Source organism: Triturus cristatus, chromosome 11 (assembly GCF_964204655.1).
Source record: "Triturus cristatus chromosome 11, aTriCri1.1, whole genome shotgun sequence".
NCBI classification, from domain to species: domain Eukaryota; kingdom Metazoa; phylum Chordata; class Amphibia; order Caudata; family Salamandridae; genus Triturus; species Triturus cristatus.
Genome location: NC_140594.1, coordinates 12680171 through 12692453, shown reverse-complemented (window position 1 = coordinate 12692453; position 12283 = coordinate 12680171). Strand labels below are relative to the sequence as shown.

General features: G+C 47.4%; 1 long non-coding RNA gene across 1 annotated transcript in view; it reads left to right on the top strand.

Annotated features, from left to right (window-relative positions):
- The first annotated feature begins 4803 nt into the window (after window positions 1–4803).
- Window positions 4804–12283, top strand: part of LOC146783158 (uncharacterized) — a 91843-nt gene continuing 84363 nt past the window's right edge. Inside the window, exon 1 of the long non-coding RNA XR_014970405.1 lies at window positions 4804–4988. This is a non-coding gene — a long non-coding RNA (uncharacterized LOC146783158). The remainder of the gene's footprint in view (window positions 4989–12283) is intronic.

Below are 12283 nucleotides of genomic sequence, written 5' to 3'. Positions count from 1 at the left end.
ATCTTTTAAGGGCGTCTCCTGCAAACGAATGGTATCTGCATTTAACGATCTGAACCAGGCTAACACGCCTTGGCATTTCAATCTATTATTGAAGCCATCACATGGCAAGATACGATTCTCAACTCATTACAAGACATGGCAAGGTGCATTTCTGTGCCCTCCGTCTGCTGCATATTTCTCCCTTTTTCTACCCCCGATGCACACCTTGCGTGGGCCCCCCACCAATAACCTTCCCTCGTGCCCTACCCCCTTTGACCCTGGAGCCTGACCAGTCCTGACCAGTCCTAGCCCCCCCACCTCCCTCACCGTGTGGCTCCCCAGTCCCCACTCTCCCATAAAAGAGCGTATTCTCTCTACCACCATAAAAGATAAGCTCTATTAGATTTCAGGAGATTTTTCAAAATATTGTTTCTGATATGTCTGCATTTTCAGCACGTGTCGCCGCAGGAAGAAATTCAAGCGTTTGATCAGTGATGTTCCCCAAGTGGGCGCTCCCACAGGCATTGCCCAGCAATCAAAACTAAAAGCTCTCTTTAAAGGTCGGTCACAAATTTTGTATCCAGTGGAGCAAGCGAGAGATTCTTTGCTGTTCATCCAGCAGTCGTGGTGGAAAGAAGGAGGGGATAGGAAGGTTAGTGTTGGAGCAGCGCAGTGGGTAGCAATCAGTAAAATATCAGCAAATGTCATCATTATAATGCAGGATCTACTTCTGTGAAATTAAATGTAAATTTCCACGTATTGACTTACTCAGACTGAATGTAATTCATGTCACTTTGGATTGTGTTTGGGGGCTAATTTAGCTATTTCTCATTTTTTTTTCATTTTTCTCTCTTTTGATGTGATGCCTTCAGCAGCCTTAAAAGACCTCCAAGTACCACGTCAAGGTTTGAAAAGTCTTTCAGAAAGCTGCAGTACCTCAAGGGGTTAGTAGATATCCCCCTTATTTTAGAAGCAACTGCTTGAAAAATCTTTCACGGGGGCTGTTTTCGACGTGAATGGCATGAGACGTGCGCTGAGTGAGCTCCCACAACCCGCCACCTTTAGCTGCTTACAAAGCAGAGTTGGGACCTCGTTGGTGCAGCAAAGCGGGGCACAAGGGCGGCGGAACGGTTGAGGCACCCCCTGGAGGGCAGACGCCGGCCTGGGCTGACCTGGTGCGGGGGTGCGGATCTCCCGACCTTCACGGCTGAACTAGGCGGCGACCGCCGCCATTTTTTCTCCTGCGGCCCCGGTCATCTTCCAGCCCTGCACGCTGCCATCTACCCTCCCTGGCCTCGCTGAAGACACTACTGACCTTCGGCGAGCTCCAGACCCCGTGTGGGGCTTCCTCGAGCCCGGGATGCAGCTCTGCTAGGGGAAACTCCAGCGCCTTTCCCAGGTCAAACAGGATTACTTTAGAAGCAATCCCAGAGTCATTGGATGATCATCCAACTACTCTAGAAGTCATTTTCACATCATCAGACATCATCAAGCTCTTAAAGTCATCAGCAGAGTTTAGAAACTTGAGCTCGATGACTTGTGGATGACTTGAAAATGAGCATCTGATGACTTCACAAGGTGTGACTATTCCTGATGACTTCAGGAGGATTTAAGAATGAGTATGCGATGATTTCACAAGGTGTGACTATTCCTAATGACTTCGGGAAGACTTAAGAATGAGTATGCGATGACTTCACAAGGTGTGACTATTCCTGATGACTTCAGGAGGATTTAAGAATGAGTATGTGATTACTTCATAAGATCCAATTGTGCTTGATGATTTGAAAATAAACATCCAAGGGGCATATCAACAACAACCGGCGATAATTATCTCTAAGCGCACTTAGCGCTAGGATAATTATCGCCAGCTAGCGTGAATTTTTATCGCTGAGATAGCGTGCTATTAGCAACGCTTATCTCAATAGCGATAAAAATCCTCACGCTAACAGTCTAACGTGAGATTAGCGCTGGAAACCCAGCGATAATCTCACGTTAGCTTGTTAATAGGGACAGGCAAACTTAGCCATGATATCCTCCTTCCATAGGATATCATGGCTAAATCAGAAAAATACCAGACGTAAAAAAGCAGCGTTAACCGCGGTTAGCGCTGCTTTTTTTGTCTCTAACAGGGTTAGCGACATTCTTGATAATAGGAGAAATGTCGCTTAGCGACATTTCTCCTATTATTTTACTCTGGAACGCTCCCTTTGCATCTCATTAGAGATGCAAGGGGAAGCGTAGAGTAAAAGGGTGCTAACATGCGAATTTGCATGTTAGCACCCTGTTGTTGATAGGGCGCTAGTTTTATCTCTGCTTTTTTGGCTTTTAAAGCCAAAAAAGCAGAGATAAAGCCCTTGTTGATATGCCCCCAAATCTCCACAAGCATCATTTCTTCTTAACATGATGAAATTTCTCCTGTTTTGAGAATGATTATACTTCTAGTGCAAGAGGTAAACACCCATTACAACTAATCTTTTACCACTACAACCATCACCCCGCATACCATCACAATGCAACTACCATTACTCGGCAATGCCATTACAACGCATGGCATTACAATGCATATGCATTTACCACACATGCTTTTACAACGAAATTTGTTGTAAATGCATGAATGGTAGAAGCATATGTGATTTATATGTAAGTATAAGGTATTTATAGGGTTTGGGTTTTGGAGTGTAGGGTTATATGTTCTATGTTTTGGGGTTCAGGGGTAATTTTAGGGTTAAGGCGTTTGGGGTGCTGGGGTATTTATAGGGTTCAGGGTGGGTTTAGGTTTTGGGGTGTCTGGGTATTTTTAGGGTTCAGGGTGGGTTTAGATTTTGGGGTGCAGGGGTATTTTTAGGGTTCAGGGTGGGTTTAGGTTTTGGGGTGCAGGTTTATTTTTAGTGGTCAGGAGTAATTTTCGGGTTAAGGGCATGTTTGGGTTTTGGGATGCTGGGGTATTTTTAGGGTTCAGGGTGGGTTTAGGTTTTAGGGTGCAGGGGTATTTTTAGGGTTTAGGTTTTGGGGTGCAGGTTTATTTTTAGTTGTCAGGGGTAGTATTAGGGTTAAGGGCATGTTTAAGTTTTGGGGTGCCCAGGGTATTTTTGGGGTTCAGGGTGGGTTTAGGTTTTGGGGTGCAGGGGTATTTTTAGGGTTCAGGGTCGTTGTAGGTTTTGGGGTGCAGGTTTATTTTTAGTGGTCATGGCTAATTTTTGGGTTAAGGGTATGTTTGGGTTTTGGGGTGCTGGGGTATTTTTAGGGTTCAGGGTGGGTTTAGTTTTTGGGGTGCAGGGGTATGTTTAAGGTTTAGGTTTTGGGGTGCAGGTTTATTTTTAGTGGTCCGGGGTAGTTTTAGGGTTAAGGACATGTTTGGGTTTTGGGGTGCCGAGGGTATTTTTGGGGTTCAGGGTGGATTTAGGTTTTGGAGTGCAGGGGTATTTTTAGGGTTCAGGGTCATTTTAGGTTTTGGGGTGCAGGTTTATTTTTAGTGGTTATGGGTAATTTTAGGGTTAAGGGTATGTTTGGGTTTTGGGGTGCTGGGGTATTTTTAGGGTTCAGGGTGGGTTTAGTTTTTGGGGTGCTGGGGTATTTTTAAGTGGCATGGTGGGTTAGGGTTTTGGGGTGTAGGGGAATTTTTAGGGTTCAGGGTGTGTTTGGGTTTAGAGGTGCTGGGGGATTTTTAGGGTTCAGGGTGGCTTTAGGTTTGGGGTGTAGTAGAAAATTTAGGGATCAGGGTGTGTTTTGTTTTTGGGGTGCTCAGGGTAATTTTAGTGTATAGGGTTCAGTTTAGGTTTTGGGGTGCTAGGGTAGGTTAAGGGTTCAGGGTGGGTTTGGGGGTGTAGGGGTATTGTTAGTGGTCAGGGTGTGTTTTAGGGTTCAGGGTGGATTTGGGGTGCCAAGGGTAATTTAAGATTTTAGTGGGCATGGGTATTGGGGTGGTATGGGTAATTTAACAATGTTAGGGGTGTTTAGTTATTGGGATAAAAAAGGACTTTTTTTGTTTTTAGTTTTTAAAAAAAAATAATTAAAATAATATATATATATACATATCATATTAAAAAATATATATATATTTACCATAAACACTTTTACAAACTTTATCCTCTCCAGCCCAGGCAGAAAAAGGTAATAAGTAGAAGTCCAGTAAAATACATTTATTGATACTTAACATTTACACGTTAGAATTGGCTGAATATGTGCTACAAAATAATCTCTATTGGGGGGTATACTGGACAGTGGGGGCGAAGAGATACTGGAACGCGCATTTGCAATGCAATAGGCCTTGCATTACTAAATGTTTCAGTTATTGGCGTTGCATTATCATCAGCAACGCTTATAGCTCAAACTTTTACTAATGCGAGATCTATTGAATTGCAAATGCTTGTTTAAAAATGTATTCATAAATCATCTCTTGATGCGCACGTATAATAATTTACCGTTGCATTGATCTTAAAACATAGTTTACATTTCTTCTCTTGCACCCATTCCCTCGTTCTTGCAAATTACAATCTAGACGTGACAACACAACTCTTGTAAAGATCGAAAACATCGAAAGAAATACCTTCTGCAATTAACTTCCATTAAGGATATTTAGTGTAAAGAGAATTAAAAAAAGGGTAGTTTTGGTGAAAAAATCGGAATTCTTCAAACTAAATCGGTGCGCTGCAATTCAAACCTAACAGTTTTCATTAAACTCGATTTCATGTAGCTGCACCACGCACTGTTAACTCCACCTGCAACTGCTGGACCATCACGTACAAATGAAGTGGCCTAAATGACACATGCGTTTCAAGCACGTTTCTAAAGCACTTCAGGGGGGACACCCGGTGGCGCCGGAACTGACGTCATCCAGGAAGTGACGTCACCTGCCTGTGCCGACATTTTTAGAAACACTCGAGGGATACGGCTTGAAAATCGTATGGGAAATAGAATGATTGCTCACCTTTGCCCTTCTCAGATGCGTTGTTCAGCAACCAGCAGCTCTGCGATGGCGCATTCAGGCACTGTTCCCGAATTGCTTTGAGGTAAATGCGTGGTCAGGAAAATAGGTGGATCGGATTGTAGCCCGAAATGGCGGGCACCAGGGAACAATTGAGGGGTACTTGTTATTTTTTATTGTGGCATTGCATCGCTTCTAAAGTACGATTTAATTCTGCAGCTATCGTATTCCTGGTTTAATTGTGGCCTGACTGGGCATTCTTTTCGAGATGCACAGTTAAGTTGTATGTTTTCAAAACACTAGGCAGCTGCTTATTTGGACATTTAACAGGTATGTATTCCGTTTCCGTGCTCTTAATGCTCATCTGCAACAGCTGTAGTTTTTATCTTTTATTCTGAGGCTTAATAAATACCTCGTGTATGTTTCACTTTTTGGCCTTTCTGGTCTAATGGCAAGAGCGTATCTCCAATACGACATGATTTTGTTTGTTTATTTTTATGGAGCTGAACTCGACCCGAAAGTATTGGAACCATAGTGCAAATGTGTGTGCATGGTGCTCGACTGCCTAATGGTGCAGTGTTGCAAGGGAGAGGGGTAGACATGGCACTTTCCTGCTCTCACCCTGTGATGCAACGCAGCAAATTTGGGTGTTGAGCTGCGTTAAGTGACACTTTTATAAATCATGGGTTTACTTTAGAACTCATGGAATTGCAAATAATTCATGGTATTGTATAAAGAAGGCATATTGCATTCAAGAGGCTTGTTTTTGACCAGAAGGTTCATTGAGGAGGTGATCCTCTAAATATTTCCCTACCAGCACATCCATGTTCCTAAACTAAAAGTGGGACCCTGCAAGGGCATACTGGCAGTCAGCTAATGTGCTTGTAACATGGAAATTTTAAGGTGTAATCCAGCCCGTAATGATTTATTAGTGATCCACAGCCACTCTGATTTATTCATTAAATCACCTGGGAGCTATCTACACTTGGCCTGCCGTTGGCATAAAATCCTGCAAGAGTATTTCATAACCATCTTAAAGACCTTATGTAGTCATTGTCTAGTAATCCACGCTCATTCTGTAGTTGTCTTAATATAATCCTAAATAATCTATGCTAATTTTTGAGATCATTAGGGCGCATCTGTATCAAACGATTTTTTATTCGCAAAGGCTGCGAATCGCAAAAAACAGCATTTGCGAATAAAAAATCGCAAAACGATATGTATGAGCCATGTTTGCATCGCAAAATTAAGGAATCGCTATTTTTGCGATTTCTTATGTTTGCGTAAGCATTTAAGAAATCGCAAATAGCGATTTCTTAAATGATATGTAACGCACCCAAGTTGTGCGAATTATCCTTAAGAAATCGCAAATTACCACCAACTTCTAGTTGGTGGTAATTTGCGATTTCTTTGAAAAATGCACTTTTTGGCATTTTACAAAGTGCCACGTGGTGCACATACTGCGCACACATGCTCATTTCAGGGGTGCAACAGGGTGTCATCATGACACCCTTGCACCTTTGAAATTATTGTCAAATTGCGATTAGCAAATTGCGATTCGCAATTTGAGAATTACTTCCCATTCATTCCTATGGGTCTCCTGGCCCATAGAAATGAATGGGAAGGTATTCTTTAATCGCGATTTCGCAATTTGCTAATCGCAATTATGGAATATTTAGAAATTGCTAAATATTTGCGATTTTTTTTTTTTTTTAATACATCCCGTTTTGCAATTCTCAAATAGCGATTCTCAAAAAATCGCTATTTGAGAATCGCAAATTCGGTTGTTGATACATATGCCCCTAAATCATCCTGGAGTAATCCACACTCATCCTGAAATTATCATGGAATCATTCCAGAGTAATCAACTTCCATCCTAAAGCGGTAATAGGATCATCCAGGAATAATCCACAATCATCCTTAAATTGTCTGGAGCCCATCCTGGAGTAATTCACACTCATCCCAAAGTTGTCAATTAGTATTCGTGGAGTTGTAGAAGGTAATCACTCCCTGCCAGTGGAAGTCATCAGAACACCATCCTAGAGTAGTTTTTGTGATTACAGTAAGAGTCATCCCATTTAAATATTTCCCCCTATAGGCATACTTCAGGATGGTTTGGGATGACGTCCCCAGATAATTACAGGAATAGCCTGGCTGAAGTCATCGGATGACTTCAGAATGGCTCTAGGATGATCTTCCTTTTTGACCAGGGTTGCCTGTAGCAGCCGCCATCTTGGGCCAACTTTTATTCCCGGAGCGGACACGGCATCCTGAACGTCTGCCATGACCTCTCATCACTGAGGCCCTTCCTTGTGCCAGCAGGCGGAACCGGGGGACCGGCGGTGTTCTCGAGGGGTGCCTGGCGATCACTGGCCAATGGGGGGGTCCGAATGTGACCCCGCAGGGGCCCGGCCTGTCTTCTTGCTGGACTCCTGTGAGACTGATCTACTGTGCAGGTGAGGAGTGGGGGTGGGGGCACCCCTGTGCACCATAGCCCCACCGGATTGACTCGCTTGGACTGGGCCCTGCATACCTCTCCCTGGACCTTACTCCTCGCTAGCTGCACGTGTTGCTGATGCATTGGCACTGCCTTAGGCCTGCCCCAGCGGCATCCTAGGCCCCACTGTGGAACGCTCTCTTTGCGTCTGAGTGCCCGGTGGACTCCACGGGCAAGGGACCTGTAGTGACTGTGCCTTCTGTTGTTGGTGGGCTCTTCACGTATCCCGACTTCCCGGGGCCAGTCTTTCCTGGGCTGGCACGCAGTCACCCTGTTGCTGGGTTGCTCTTTCGTTGGACCCTGGGTTCACTTGGGAGAGGCCTGGACTTAGGGGTCATCCCGTTAGTGCCCATCACACAGGAGACGAGACTCTCTGCAACTTCTCTTCTCCTAGAGGTCAGCGCTGACCGGCTGTGGGTAATTCTTTTGCCTCTCATAGTCTAGTGGCCCCAACACTACTGCCTGTCTGCAACCTTACGCGCTGTGGCACGACATTGGTTCTGGACCCCCAAACACTTTCTCCACGGCCTGCTTGCGGCATGGCTCGCGGCGGCTCCAGCCTCTGTGCTCTGGATGTATAGCGGTTGGCTTCTATGGCGACAAGACCTCTGTGGTGTTATCGACTTCTGCAACATTGAACATCCAATATCAATGGGGCCACACCCTTCGTGCTCATTTTTCAGTGGGAGACTAAACGTCGGATGGTGAGATCCTTCCAAGAAGCGGCACAACTTTTGCGCCTCTCCCTCATGCCGCCATCAAGCCCAACATGCCTGCCCTCCCGTGCCCGGGAGCCTGCTAAGATGTCTTGGCCCAAGGTATGCCGCCTCAGGTGACCCTCACACCTGGGGGAGCAGTCGGCCTCCCAAGCTAAACAGGACATCATCCAACACATCCGCTCCATGGAGGAGAGCCATTCTCGAGCTAGTTCCCACCCTTCTACGCCATGAAAGAACGGATGTACGCCTCTACCTGTATCACTCAGACGCACCGTCCACTCCTGATACCGGGAAAGGATGAGCCGGTGCTGCGCTCTGAGACTGGAGATCTCCCGGCTCCTCACTTTAAGGGCTGGTGGCGCGGGGTCATCTTCCTCACCATAACGCTCTGAACCTGGAAGATACACTCCCTCCGCTCCAGGGAGAGTGACTTCTACGGGATGACCTGTGCCCTTGGGCCGCAATTATCCCTATACTTGAGCAGGACACTGTGGCCCTGTTGGCCAATGTTGTATGTTTTATATTTTGATCTCTTTTCCCCCTCTTTCTTCTATATCTCTCTCTCTGGTGGGTGGGGGTACCCCCCATGACGGCTCCCCCTTCTCAATAGAAGCAACATCCCTCTGCAACCCCCTCCTATTGCAACTCCCTGCTCCCTACAAAGGCGTAAAAGACCGCCTCTGGCCCTGACTCACCCATGGCCACTGTTCCTTACCTGGAGATCCTGTCCCTCAATGTTAAGGGACTTAACTCCCCTAACAAACAACACCACATATGGCGCTACCTCTTGCAGCACAATCTGGACGTCATCCTCCTACAGGAGACTCACCTACTAAAGGTTGACACCCCTCAAATGGCCCACCCTTGCTAGCCTCTTCAATTCTGGGCTACAGCCCCCTCTAAAACGACTGGAGTGGCAATACTCTGCAGACCTGGCATCAGGCAGCGGGAATCCAAAATAATTTGTAGTCACGACGGTCGCTTTCTCAGGGTGGGGGACAAGATCGGACACGGCTCCTTTACATTGTGCAATGTTTATGCACCTAATCAAGCTCAAGACTCGTACCTCCGGGCGCTCCTACGAGAGCATATACCGCAGGCGGATCCTTCACTAATCTTGGGGGGAGACTTTAACATGGTATGGGACACCGCAATGGATCGCAGTGACGCCTCATTTCAAGGGACAGGGACTATGTCCTCGGCCTTCAAGAGGCAGCTGTCGGATCTAAGCCTGCTAGATTCCTGGCGCTATCACTCTCATACTCTAGTATCGACCACATTTTTACCTCTCATGCCCTGATCAGCAAGTTGCTCTCGGCCTCCATGTCCGACATTTCTGTCTCAGATCATGCCCATCTCGAACTCCTCCTGAGGGATCCGACTGCTTGTGCCCCTTGGGCCCCTCGTTGGCGCCTACCTCCGCATATTCTCCGGGACCCACTGGATGTGGCGAGCCTGCGAACTGCCACTGAGTCTTATTTTACAACTAATGATATCCCTGAAACCCCCTTCCCGATAGTTTGGGACTCATTCAAGGCCATGATCCGCAGCCACATCACATCTCTTGCAATTGCACTGGCGCGAGAAGCGTGCCTCCTGGAAGACAACCTCTCTAAGGACATCAAGGCCCTGGAGAGACAGTATCAGGAGCGCCCCTCACTTGCACATAAAAGACGCTTGGTGAATCTCCGCAGCCAACTGCGCTCCCTTTGAACTAATAAAGCTGAAAGGGCTCTTCTAGCACTGAAGTAACGTTATTTCGAGGGGTGAGACAAAGTGGGTACGGTCCTGGCTAGGCATCTGTGGGCATGCGCTGCCAAAGCACACATAGCCAACGTCGTGACTGGCGATGGCACGCAGGCCACTACTGATGCGGATAAACGAGACACCTTCCATACATATTATTCGGCACTTTATGCCGAGGACACGCTGCCTCCGGGTAGGGTGCAAGCTGTTCTAGACAACTGCACCTGGATGCCGATCAGTTAATATCACACCCAGCAGCTGGTGGAACCCCTTACCCAAGAGGAGCTTGCGAGTGCTCTGAAGGAATTACCCCTTGGGAAATCACCGGGCCCGGATGGTCTCCCCCTGTCCTTCTATCGACTCTTCTTACCACAGCTCCAGCCCCACCTTTTGCGTCTTTTTAACTCATTTACTGATACTACTGGACCGTCCCCCGCTATGGGGCTGGCAGAGATTGCCCTCATACCCAAGCCGGGCAAAGACCCCACTCTCTGCTCTTCATTTCGTCCCATAGCTCTCTTGAATACGGAGCTTAAAATATACACTAAATTATTGGCTAAGAAACTTGACCCTCTTCTATCCGGCCTCATAGAACCTGATCAGGTTGGTTTCATCCGGCATCGCCAAGAAGCGGATAATGTGCGGCATATTGCGCATCTTGTAGGTAAGACCCACCATTAGAACATACCTGCATGTTTTCTACCGCTTGACGTGGAAAAAGCGTTCGACCGAGTGGACTGGACCTTCTTTCGTGCTGTGCTACACAAAATATGGCTGGGACCATCCATGATCCGGATCATGGCCCCCTACCTCACCCCGCAGGCTCGAGTGCGAGTTAATGGTCAACTCACAAATCCCATCTCCATACGCAGAGGCACGCGGCAGGGGTGCCCCCTTTCTCCCCTGTTGTTTGCCCTTGTGGTGGAACCTTTAGCCGTGATGATCTGACAGGCCCCTGATATTCATGGCATCCCCCTCGGGGGCCAACAACACAAAGTGGCTCTCTTTGCGGACGACTTGATTGTCACACTCTCCCGTACGCACGCCTCTCTCCCAGCACTCCTCTCCTTGTTGCGGTACTTTGAACTGGCATCTGGTCTCAAAATCAACCACGAGAAGTCTTGGGCCCTGAATCTCAAATCCCAAGGGAGGAGATCCCCATACTCCAATCCCTTGTCCCTTACCAGTGGGCTACTAGCTCCATTCGCTACCTGGAACTTCAACAGACACACTCACTAGCCACATGGTCCCAAGTCAAATGGCGGGACTGCAGGAAGGCGGTTTTGGAGGACCTCCGAGCTTGGAAACCTCTTACCCTCTCCTGGCTGGGCCGCCTCAATGCCATTAAAATGTCGGTGCTTCCAAAAGTTTTATATTTATTTCAATGTCTCCCCACCCCAATCCCGCAGCACCAGATCCAAAATCTTCAGCGTGACATCACTAACTTTATCTGGGGCGGGCGTAGGCCGCGATTCTCCAACAAAATCTTTATGCTCCCACGGGACATGGGCAGGCTTGCATGTCCCAACTTACTAGAGTACTATTGGGCCTCCCACCTTCACTTCATCTCCGAGTGGATGGCGTGGGAGAGTGAAAAGGTCTGGTTCCATATGGACAGGGCGGTAACTGGACGAACCATTTGGGACCATCCCTGGCTCCCTTGGATCTCGCGCTCCCGTAGTGCCTACATTGCTCTCCCTACCAGGACGGTGCTGGACGTCTGGGTCAAAGTGGCCGTCTTAAAGGGACTCACTACCTTTCCATCCCAGCATACCCCCATTGCTGGAAATTCGTCTTTCCCGCCGGCTGTTAACCCGCAGGTATTCTCTGAATGGTTAGAGGGTGGGTGCAGAATGATCCGGGATCTGTTCCACGGCGACACACTCAAAACCTTTGCTCAGTGAAAGGAAGAGTTCGGACTCTCGGAAGGAGCTAAGCTCCAATACATACAACTCCGCCATTGGGTATCCACGTCTTACTTAACACAGGCCGCCACCTGAGCGTTCACCCCTTTTGAACGCTTAGTGCGCTCATGTGATGACTCTAAGGGACTTATCTCTTGGACCTACCGGGTTTTACAACATCCCACGCTTGTACCTCTCCATCCATATCAACGTCAATGGCAATCGACAGCATCCTCTGACATCGCTCCAGCCCAATGAAACCGCCTGCGGTAGGATATCCCGAAGGTATATCGCAGCATCTCTCAACGGGAAACTGCATATAAGATTATGAAGCACTGATACTACACCCCTCTTCAACTGCACAGGATGTTCCATAATTCCTCTCCTCTGTGCTGGAGGTGTTCGAGCTCCCCGGGCGATTTTATTCATATTTGTTGGGGCCTGTCCGCTCTTGACTCTATTTTGGAAAGAGGTTCTTAGCCATATTAAAATGGTGCTTGGCTTTCCCCTGCCT